This window comes from Somniosus microcephalus, unplaced genomic scaffold (genome assembly GCF_052327205.1).
Source record: "Somniosus microcephalus isolate GS21.2 unplaced genomic scaffold, FLI_Smic_1.0 unresolved_chr4, whole genome shotgun sequence".
Lineage (NCBI taxonomy): Eukaryota > Metazoa > Chordata > Chondrichthyes > Squaliformes > Somniosidae > Somniosus > Somniosus microcephalus.
Genome location: NW_028225182.1, coordinates 30,962,078 through 30,974,507, shown reverse-complemented (window position 1 = coordinate 30,974,507; position 12,430 = coordinate 30,962,078).

The window sequence follows — 12,430 nt, the reverse complement described above, 5'->3', positions numbered from 1 at the left end:
TGTGTCCCGCGATTCCCTCCATCTGGATCGCGGGACGATACCAGCTGCGTGACTATTGGCTGCGGATTCCCACAATGGCCGGTGCGATTTAAAGCGCTTTCGTGGTGGGTTTTCAAGTCTTTGTGAATGGGAAGGTCGATGTTGCTCCTGATTTTTTCCCATCTCACTGCGCATGGCGGCGTCGTGCCGAATGGTGGGCGGGGAAATGTGGGGCAGTGCCGGGAGCCACTCAAGAGGTTATTACACAAAATTAGGGCTCATGGGATTGGGGGTAATATACTAGCATGGATTGAGGATTGGTTAATGGACAGGAAACAGAGAGTAGGAATAAACAGAAACATTGAAAAATAGGAGCAGGGATAGGTCATTCGGTCCTTTGAGCCTGCTCCGCCATTCAATATGATCATGGCTGATCCTCTATCTCAATACCATATTCCCGCTCTGTCCCCATAGCCCTTGATGCCTTTTGTGTCTAGAAATCTATCTATCTCCTTCTTAAATATATTCAGTGACCTGGCCTCCACAGCCTTCTGTGGTAGAGAATTACACAGGTTCACCACCCTCTGAGTGAAGAAATTTCTCCTCATCTCAGTCCTAAATGTCCTACCACATATCCTGAGATTGTGACCCCTCGTTCTAGACCCCCCAGCCAGGGGAAATATCCTCCCTGCATCCAGTCTGTCTAGCCCGGTCAGAATTTTATACGTTTCAATGAGATCCCCTCTCATTCTTCTAAACTCTAGTGAATACAGGCCTAGTCGACTCAATCGCTCCTCATACGACAGTCCTGCCATCCCAGGAATCAGTCTGGTGAACCTTCGCTGCACTCCCTCTATGGCCAAGTATATCCTTTCTTAGGTTCTTAGGTAAGGAGACCAAAACTGCACACAGTACTCCAGGTGTGGTCTCACCAAGACATCCTTGCTTTTTCGGGTTGGCAGGCTGTAACTAGTGGGGTACCGCAAGGATCAGTGCTTGGGCCTCAGCTATTTGCAATCTATATGAATGACTTAGATGAAGGGACTGAGTGTAACGTATCCAAGTTTGCTGATGATACAAAGATGGGTGGGAAAGTAAGCTGTGAGGAGGGTGCAAAGAGGCTGCAGAGAGGTATAGACAGGTTGACTGAGCGGGCAAGAACATCGCAAATGGAATACACTGTGGGGAAGGGTGAAGTTATCCACTTTGGTGGGAAAAACAAAAAGCAGAATATTTTTTGAATGGTGAGAGACTGGGAAATGTTTGTGTTCTGAGGGACCTGGGTTTCCTTGTACATGAATCACTGAAAGTTAACAGGCAGGTACAGCAAGCAATTAGGAAAGCAAATGGTATGTTAACTTTTGTTACAAAGGGATTAGAGTATAAGAGTAAAGAAGTCTTACTACAATTATACATTGGTGAGGCCACACCTGAAGTATTGTGTACAGTTTTGGTCTCCTTACCTAAGGAAGGATATACTTGCCATAGAGGGAGCGCAACGAAGGTTCACCAGACTGGTTCCTGGGATGGGGGGATCGTCCTATGAGGAGAGATTGAGTAGACTAGGCCTATATTCTCTAGAGTTTAGAAGAATGAGAGGTGATCTAATTGAAACATACAAAATTCTTACAGGGCTTGATAGGGTAGTTGCAGGGAGGATGTTTCCCCTGGCTGGGGAGTCTAGAACCAGAGGTCACAGTCTCAGAATAAGGGGTTGGCCATTTAGGACTGAGATGAAGAGAAATGTCTTCACTCAGAGGGTGGTGAATCTTTGGAATTCTCTACCCCAGAGGGCTGTGGAGGCTCCGTCGTTGAGTGTATTCAAGACAGAGGGTGGTAATTTTTTGGGTACTAAGGGAATTAAGGGATACGGGGATAGTGCAGGAAAGTGGAGATGAGCTAGAAGATCAGTCATGATCTTGTTGAATGGCGGAGCAGGCTCGAGGGGCCGATTGGCCGACTCCTGCTCCTGTTTCTTATGTTCTTATGTAGACAGCTGAAAGCATGGCCACCAATGCTGGTGCGATTAAAATTGGGGATGCTCAAGAGGACAGTTGGAGGAAAGCAGAGTTCACGGAGTGTTGTTGTGCAGGAGGAGGTTAGGCCATGGAGAGATCTGAAACCGAGGAGGAAAATAAGGATGGAAAGACAACTCAGGACCAAATCCCAACGAGAGTCAGTCCCTCAGAACTGAATCCCAGCGAGAGTCAGTCCCTCAGAACTGAATCCCAGCGAGAGTCAGTCCCTCAGAACTGAATCCCAGCGAGAGTCAGTCCCTCAGAACTGAATCCCAGCGAGAATCAGTTTTCAGAACCAAATCCCAGCAAGAGTCAATCCCTCAGAACAGAATCCCAGCGAGAGTCAATCCCTCAGAACAGAATCCCAGTGAGAGTCAGTCCCTCAGAACAGAATCCAAGCGAGAGTCAGTCCCTCACAACAGAATCCCAGCGAGAGTCAGTCCCTCAGAACAGAATCCCAGTGAGAGTCAGTCCCTCAGAACAGAATCCCAGCGAGAGTCAGTCCCTCAGAACTGAATCCCAGTGAAAGTCAGTCCCTCAGAACTGAATCCCAGTGAGAGTCAGTCCCTCAGAACAGAATCCCAGTGAGAGTCAGTCCCCCAGAACACAATCCCAGCGAGAGTCAGTCCCTCAGAACAGAATCCCAGCGAGAGTCAGTCCCTCAGAACAGAATCGCAGCGAGAGTCAGTCCCTCAGAACCGAATCCCAGCGAGGGTGAGATCTTCAGCAAGAATTTTTTAATGTTTCTTTAGAAATTTACTGTGTTCAGCTGTTAGATTCATAGAAACATAGATGATAGGAGCAGGAGTAGGCCATTCAGCCCCTCGAGCCAGCTCCGCCATTTAATGAGATCATGGCTGATCGTCCAAATTCAGTACCCTGTCCCTGCCTTCTCCCCAAATCCCTTGATCCCTTTAACCTCAAGAAATATATCCAACTCCTTCCGGAATATATTTAATGAATTGGCCTCAACTGCCCTGTGTGGCAGAGAATTCCACAGGTTCACCACTCTCTGGGTGAAGAAATTCCTCCTCATCTCAGTCGCAAATGGTTTATCCCATTTTCCTTAGACTGTGACCCCTGGTTCTGGACTCCCCCGCCATCGGGAACATCCTTCCTGCATCTAGTCTGTCTAGTCCTGTTAGAATTTTATAAGTTTCAATGAGATCCCCTCTCATTCTTCTAAACTCTAGTGAATATAAGCCTAATCGACCCAATCTCTCCTCATACGTCATTACTGCCATCCCAGGTATCAGTCTGGTGAATCTTCGCTACACTCTCTCCATGGCAAGAACATCCTTCCTCAGATAAGGCGACCAAAACTGCACACGATACTCAAGGTGTGGTCTCACCAAGGCCCTGTACAACTGCAGCAAGACTTCCTTGCTCCTGTACTCAAATCCTCTCACTATGAAGGCCAACATACCATTTGCCTTCTTAAAAGCCTGCTGCACCTGCATGCTTACCTTCAGTGACTGGTGCACAAGGACACCCAGGTCTCATTGCACTTCACCTTTTCCCAATCTATTGCCATTCAGATAATAATCTGTCTTCCTGTTTTTGCCAACGAAGTGGATAACCTCGCATTTATCCACATTATACTGCATTTGCCATGCATCTGCCCAATCACCCAACCTGTTCAAATCATACTGGAGTTTCTCTGCATCCTCCTCTCAGCACACACACCCACCCAGCTTTGTGTCATCTGCAAACTTGGAGATATTACATCTAGTTCCCAATAGCTTGGATACAAAAAAAAAACAGACTGCCACCTATGTTGACATTTCAGTATTCAGTGTGTGAGGAGTTTGACGCTGTATCTAACCCGTGCTGTACCTGCCCTGGGAGTGTTTGATGGGACAGTGTAGAGGGGGCTTTCTTCTGTATCTAACCCGTGCTGTACCTGTCCAGGGAGTGTTTGATGGGACAGTGTAGAGGGAGCTTTCCTCTGTATCTAACCCGTGCTGTACCTGCCCTGGGAGTGTTTGATAGGACATTGTAGAGGGAGCTTTACTCTCTATCTAACCCATGCTCTACCTGCCCTGGGAGTGTTTGATGGGACAGTGTAGAGGTAGCTTTACTCTGTATCAATCCGTGCTGTACCTGCCCCGGGAGTGTTTGATGGGACAGTGTAGAGGGAGCTTTACTCTGTATCAATCCGTGCTGTACCTGCCCTGGGAGTGTTTGATGGGACAGTGTAGAGGGAGCTTTGCTCTGTATCTAACCCATGCTGTACCTGCCCTGGGAGTGCTTGATGGGACACTGTTAGAGGGAGTTTTACTCTGTATCTAACCTGTGCTGTACCTGCTCTGGGAGTGCTTGATGGGACAGTGTAGAGGGAGTTTTACTCTGTATCTAACCTGTGCTGTACCTGCTCTGGGAGTGCTTGATGGGACACTGTTAGCGGGAGTTTTACTCTGTATCTAACCTGTGCTGTACCTGCTCTGGGAGTGCTTGATGGGACAGTGTAGAGGGAGCTTTACTCTGTATCTAACCTGTGCTGTACCTGCTCTGGGAGTGCTTGATGGGACACTGTTAGCGGGAGTTTTACTCTGTATCTAACCTGTGCTGTACCTGCTCTGGGAGTGTTTGATGGGACAGTGTAGAGGGAGCTTTACTCTGTATCTAACCCGTGCTGTACCTGCTCTGGGAGTGTTTGATGGGACAGTGTAGAGGGAGCTTTACTCTGTATCTAACCTGTGCTGTACCTGCTCTGGGAGTGTTTGATGGGACAGTGTGCAGGAAAGTGATCTAAACATATTCTCCAGCACTGATACCTTGTGCATGGATATGTCCAAATCTGCAACTAACGAAACCTTTAAAAAGGAGACATTGCCTCATTAATATGTAGTCATGTGCAGGGCCCAAAATAAAATGAAAGTAGTGCTATTATCCTCACTGACTCACAGCCCAGTACAGAGGGAGTGTGGGCTGTTGTTTGTAATGACCCAATCCTTCTCAAGTCAGATATAGAGTTTCTATTTATAGATTTATAAATAAGGCAATCTAATTTCAATCTCCCCTTCTGCTTTTTCATTTAACTCTTTGTCTTCAGAATTTGTAGTTTTGGTTGATGTTCTGTAATAGTGAAATCCCTCTGCAGTTCCTCACTGACTGGTCAGGAGGTAAAAACATGGCCAACAGCACAGTACACCCCTTCTCCAGCGCCTTTCACACCTTCAGGACGTCCCATGTCACCATCTACAAGGCACAAGTAAGGCTTGTGATGGAATACTCTCCACTTGCCTGGATGAATGCCGCTCCAACAGCACTCAAGATGCTCAACACCATCCAGGACAAAGCAGCCCGCTTGATTGGCACCCCATCCACCACCTTAAACATTCCACTGGCTGGAGTCATACCTAGCACAAAGGAAGATGGTTGTGGTGGTTGGAGGTCAATCATCACAGCCCCAGCACATCGCTGTAGGAGTTCCTCAGGGCAGTGTCCTCGGCCCAACCATCTTCAGCTGCTTCATCAATGACCTTCCCTCCAGCATAAAGTTAGAAGTGGGGATGTTCGCTGATGACTGCACAGTGTTCAGCACCATTCGCAACTCCTCAGATGATGGAGCAGTCCGTGCCCGCATGCAACAGGACCTGGACAGCGTTCAGGCTTGGGCTGATAAGTGGCAGGTAACATTCACGCCACACAAGTGCCAGGCAATGACTATCTCCAACAAGCAAGAGCCTACCCATCACCCCTTGATATTCAACGACATTTGCCATCGCCGAATCCTCCACCATCAACATCCTGGGGGGTCACCATTGATCAGAACTTAACTGGACCAGCCACGTGAATACTGTGGCAACAAGAGCAGATCAGAGGCTGGGTATTCTGCGGTGAGTGTCTCACCTCCTGACTCCCCAAAGCCTTTCCACCACCTACAAGGCACAAGTCAGGAGTGTGATGGAATACTCTCCACTTGTCTGGATGAGTGCAGCTCCAACACTTTTGGAGTGTAGTCACTGTTGTAATGTAAGAAACGCAGCAGCTAATTTGTGCATAGCAAGTTCCCACAAACAGCAATGAGATGATGACCATATAATCTGTGATGTTGGTTGAGGGATAAATATTGGCCAGAATACGGGGGTGAAATCCCCCCTGCTCTTCTTCGAATAGTAGCCGTGGGATCTTTTACGTCTACCTGAGAGGGCAGACGGGGCCTCGGTTTAACGTCTCATCTGAAAGACGGCACCTCCGACGGTGCAGCACTCCCTCAGTACTGGCACTGGGGGTTGTAATGATATCAGCAAATAGAGGTGGTATTTGCCTGTTTGATTATGATGCCTTAACAGCATGTTTGCGTGTATTGATTGCTTGTGCCTGACCAGCAGAGGGCATGTGACCGAGACAAGCAAGGCAGTTTAGTTTGGTTTCAGTTTCGTTCTAGATGCATCACTAGCATCGTGTCTCCTGTAAAGCTGTATAAAGAGTTGAACAGACTTTAGATTAAAAGACATTCTCTTTCATAAATGTCTCGTCATTGAACCCACAAAGAAATCAATACATGGTGTCAGAAGTGATTGAAAGAGATGAAGAGAAAAAATCTGAAGTTAAATCAGCTCTCCACAAATTAGCAAGCCAAAAGAGAACATCGTTGCTTACCATTGGAGAATAGCTAACGAAGTGAAAAATGGAAGGTTTACACCCACCGGCGATGCTTCAGTTGACAGGTAATGTGGCTGAAAATTGGAGGAGATTCAAACAACGTTTAGAGTTGTATTTAGCAGCAATCGGAGCTGACGAGAAAAGTAATAAAAAGAAATTGTCACTGTTCTTACATGTCGTGGGTGATGAAGCGCTGGAGGTGTATAATAACTTCACATTCGTTGTTGATGGAGACAAAATGAAGCTAGATAAAATAATGGAACAGTTTGAGGCCTACTGCATACCTACTAAATGTAACGTGACGTTTGAGAGGCACAGATTTTTCACATGTGTACAGAAAACGGGAGAGATTATTGATCAGTATGTGACTGAACTGAGAAACAGAAGCAAAATGTGTGAATTTGGGGGACTGACAGACTCGCTGATAAAAGACAGACTGGTGTGTGGTATTCCAGATAATGGTCTAAGGGAAAGACTGCTAAGAGAGCAAGATCTAGACCTGGGAAAAGCCATAGCACTGTGTAGGGCTACAGAGACTGTGAAGTTGCAGGCAAAGGAGCTGTTCAGTGACAGTAGCTGCAACGTGGATGCAGTGAGAAAGAACGGATACAAATCGTTTAACAAAACGAGCGCCAATGTGAAAAAAGAGGCGTGGCCAGCGAACGAAAATGAAAGGGACAATCGAAGGTCATGTAGTCGATGCGGTACACAGCATCCACCAAGAAAGTGTCCAGCATATGGTAAAAAATGCAATAGTTGCAACAAAAACAACCATTATACCCGTTGCTGCAAGAACCAAGTGCAACAAAGCAAGGTCCATGCAGTAGATGAAAGCGAGATAGAGGAGTTCAATGTAGATGTTGTGTCTGAAAACAAAAAAGAAGAAAGAGACTGGATGTTGACACTAAAAGTGAATGACATACACATTCCATTTAAATTGGATACTGGAGCACAAGTTAATATGATATCAGAGACTGATTTTAAGAAAATTAGACCCAGACCAAAGATACATGGAATAAAAGTGAAAGTGACAGGATACTCAGGTACTGATATACCAGTGAAAGGAAGATGCATTGTCAAAGTAACACACAAGGACAGAGAGCACACGCTAGCATTAATCGTGGTGCCAAAGGATGTGCAAGCCATACTAGGTTTAAAAGCCTGTAAGAGACTGAACCTGGTAAAGAGAGTCCTCGTTGTGGAAAGCGAAGGAGAGACAGTCTATGATGAACTGAATGTTGCGTACACACCGGGTAAGCTGATGTATACAGCAGACACGTTGTCCAGAGCTGTTGGCCCAGGAGAGCCCGCAAACACAGTGAAAAGACTGATGTACAAGGCAAAAGACAGTGGAACTGACTTCTACCAAAGCATGCTTGTATACTGCACAACGCCGCTCGAGTGTGGTAAGTCACCAGCCCAACTCCTAATGGGACGTCGGCTAAGGTCAAACCTACCCATCCCGGAGAACCTCCTGAAAACAAAAGAGGGGGAGAAAGTGAGGAAGTTCAAAGAACAACAGAAAGAAAAGCAAAAATACTACTATGACAGAGGAACACAAAACCTACCTGAACTCCACACTGGTGACCAAGTAAGGCTCAAAGACAAAACAAACACATGGACTCAGAAGGGAACTGTCCTGAGTGAAGTTCAAGCAAGATCATACACCATTCAGACAGATGAGGGTGCTGTTCTGAGAAGAAATCATCGAGATCTTCTCATGGGACCAGCCACAGCAGGTCAAAAGACTGATACTGTTGAACAACCTGATCACACAGCTGAGAACACATCATCTGAGGCAACAACTCAGATTCAAGGACAATCAATCAGAAAATCCTCAAGACACGTGAAGCCTCCTGAGAGACTCATTGAGCAAATTTAAGGACTATTGTTATAGAAGGAAGTAATGTTATCTTATTCTTTCTTCAAGTTCTAGTGTAGTTACATATTTCATGTGAACACACAAAGCAAGGTTAAAAAACCTTGATCATGATAATGATAATGTAAGTTCATTAAGTGTTACAGTTAAAATGCAGATTAATACAAAGAAAACATGTTGTTAGTTAAAAGTAAAATACTTTTGTTTTAAGAAAAGGAGATGTAATGATATCAGCAAATAGAGATGGTATTTGCCTGTTTGATTATGATGCCTTAACAGCATGTTTGCGTGTATTGATTGCTTGTGCCTGACCAGCAGAGGGCATGTGACCGAGACAAGCAAGGCAGTTTAGTTTGGTTTCAGTTTCGTTCTAGATGCATCACTAGCATGATGTCTCCTGTAAAGCTGTATAAAGAGTTGAACAGACTTTAGATTAAAAGACATTCTCTTTCATAAATGTCTCGTCATTGAACCCACAAAGAAATCAATACAGGGGTGTCAGCCTGGATTATGTGGTCAGGTGGAGAGCAAGGAACTCAGTGAGTAGCGATGAGCTGAAGGCCAACTTGGGTTTGAAAAGCCTGTAGACTGTGGGAGGCAGGGGAGGCTTATTAAGGTGAGGAGTTCCACAGTTTCATGGTGTTGCAATGAACTTGATTTCCTCACAGCGAGGATTCAGCTTGAAGGAAGAGTGTGTTGGATAGGGTAATAGGAGCTTTGAAAGAGCTCTCCAATTAGACCCACTCCCCACTGCTCATTCCCGTAGCCCTGCAAATGTTTATTCTTAAAGTATTTATCCAATTCCCTTTTGAAAGTTACTGTTGAATCTGCTTCCACCGCCCTTTCAGGCAGTGCATTTCAGATCACAAGAACTCGCTGCATAATTTCTTTTTTTTAATTCATTCACGCGATGTCGGTGTCGCTGGCAAGGCCAGCATTTATTGCCCATCCCTAATTGCCCTTGAGAAGGTGGTGGTGAGCCATCTTCTTGAACCGCTGCAGTCCGTGTGGTGAAGGTGCTCCCACAGTGCTGTTAGGGAGGGAGTTCCAGGATTTGGACCCAGCGACGATGAAGGATCGGCCGATATATTTCCAAGTCAGGATGGTGTGTGACTTGGAGGGGAACTTGGAGGTGGTGGTGTTCCCATGCGCCCGCTGCCCTTGTTCTTCTAGGTGGAAGAGGTCGTGGGTTTGGGAGGTGTTGCCAATGAAGCCTTGGCAAGTTGCTGCAGTGCATCTTGTAGATGGTACACACTGCAGCCACGGTACGCCAGTGGTGGAGGGAGTGAAGGTTTAAGGTGGTGGATGGGGCGCCAATCAAGCGGGCTGCTTTGTCCTGGATGGTGTCGAGCTTCTTGAGTGTTGTTGGAGCTGCACTCATCCAGGCAAGTGGAGAATATTCCATCATGCTCCTTACTTGTGCCTTGTAGATGGTGGAAAAGCTTTGGGGAGTCAGGAGGTGAGACACTCGCTTCAGAATACCCAGCCTCTGACCTGCTCTTGTTGCCACAGTATTTATGTGGCTGGTCCAGTTAAGATTCTTGTCAATGGTGACCCCCCAGAATGGGGGATTCGGCGATGGTAATGCCGTTGAATATCAAGGGGCAGTGGTTAGACTCTCGCTTGTTGGAGATAGTCATTGCCCGGCACTTGTGTGGCACGAATGTTACCTGCCACTTATCAGCCCAAGCCTGAATGTCGTCCAGGTCTTGTTGCATGCGGGCATGGACTGCTTCATTATCTGAGGACAGACCGTTGTAATGCAACCAGAGTGCAGCAGACAAGGGCAGCAGTAGGCTGCCACCAATGCCAATCACCGTCAACATCCTCCAGAAGCCACTTTCACACTGCGTTGTGCACTCTGCATCTTGTGTACTGCACCTGTTGATGCCGATGTCATTAAGGCCAGTGCAGTGCAACTTCAGCAGCACCTCCCAAGCCCGCGACCCCCACCACCTAGAAGGGCAAGGGGCAGCAGGCGCAATGGGAACACCACCACCTCCAAGTGACCCCTCCAAGTCACGCACACGCCATCACGACCTGGACGTATGTCAGCCATTCCTTCATGGTCGCTGGATCCAAAATCCTGGACATGCGCGTCATACCCAGTGATGTCCTCATAACTCTCTGCGAACATGCTTTCGTACTTGTTCGGTATTGGGTCGAGTCGCTTCTTTGAAGCATCTACACAGAAGACGTTTTTCCAGTCTAGATTTAACTTTCTCAACCAGGTCTTTGCCCATGAGGGTTGGCCTGTTGGTGGAGCTCACTACAATAATAGGCAGCTTTACTGACTGGCCGTTGTGTTGAACTGTACATTCCATTTGTCCACATGTCTCTAGGATTTCTCCGGAGTAGGTTTTTAACTCTACGGTACTCTTTGTAAGTGGTATTTGATTAAACTTACTCTCATATGTGTCCGTACTCAGGATAGAGCAGCCCGCCGACGTGACGATACACATATCAATATCTTACTCGTTGATCAAAAGTTTTTCTCACGTCTGCTAGCATTGCTGCTAATGGCATCGATACTGTAGATGCCTGGTTCTTCAACATCAGGTGTGTTATCTGAGGAAGGACGTTCTTGCCATGGAAGGAGTGCAGCGAAGATTCACCAGGCTGATACCTGGGATGGCAGGAATGACGTATGAGGAGAGATTGGGTCGATTGGGCTTGTACTCGCTGGAGTTTAGAAGAATGAGAGGGGATCTCATTGAAACTTATAACATTCTGACAGGACTGGACAGACTAGATGCAGGAAGGATGTTCCCGATGGTCGGGGAGTCCAGAACCAGGGGTCACAGTCTAAGGATAAGGGGTAGGTCATTTAGGACTGAAATGAGGAGGAATTTCTTCAGCCACAGAATGGCGAACCTGTGGAATTCTCTACCACAGAAGGCAGTAGGGGCCAATTCATTAAATATATTCAAGAAGGAGTTGGATATATTTCTTAAGGCTAAAGGGATCAAGGGGTATGGGGAGAAAGCAGGGACCGTGTACTGAATTTGGATGATCAGCCATGACCGCATTGAATGGCAGAACAGGCTCGAGGGGCCGAATGGCCTACTCCTGCTCCTATCTTGTATGTATCTATGTATCTATGTGTTCACTTCAATGTTGTGAACTCCTCCCTTTTGTTGTCGCTGCTTTGCATTGTCACTGGAACGGTTCTTACTTCCTGCTTTCGGTCTAGCTCTGCAAGCTGTTGAAATACGGCCTGGCTTCTGGCAATGAAAACACTTCACATTTCTGTATTGGCAGGACTGTGGTGAGTGATTTCCTTTGCAGCGATAACAATTCACTGAACTGCTCTCACCGACATGCCTTTGACTTGGTCTCACAACATTGCGACTTCGACATATGTCGGCCGTCCCTTCATCGTCGCTGGGTCCAAACTCCTGGACCTTGCTACCTAACAGCGCTATGGGAGCACCCTCAACACCCGGGACTGCAGCGGTTCAAGAAGGCGGCTCACCACCACCTTCTAAATGGCCACTAGGGACGGGCGATAAATGCCAGCCTCGCCCACATCCCCAGAAAGGAAAGATTTGCATTTATATAGTGTCTTTCATGAGCTCAGGAGGTCACAAAGTCCTGTGTGCAGTTTTGGTCGCCTTATCTGAGGAAGGATGCTCTTGCCATGGAAGGAGTTCAGCGAAGATTCACCAGGCTGATACCTGGGATGGCAGGAATGACGTATGAGGAGAGATTGGGTCGATTGGGCTTATATTCGCTAGAGTTTAGAAGAATGAGAGGGGATCTCATTGAAACTTATAAAATTCTAACAGGACTGGACAGACTAGATGCAGGAAGGGTGTTCCCGATGGTCGGGGAGTCCAGAACCAGGGGTCACAGTCTAAGGATAAGGGGTAGGCCATTTAGGACAGAGATGAGGAGGAATTTCTTCACCCAGAGAGTGGTGAACCTGTGGAATTCTCTATCA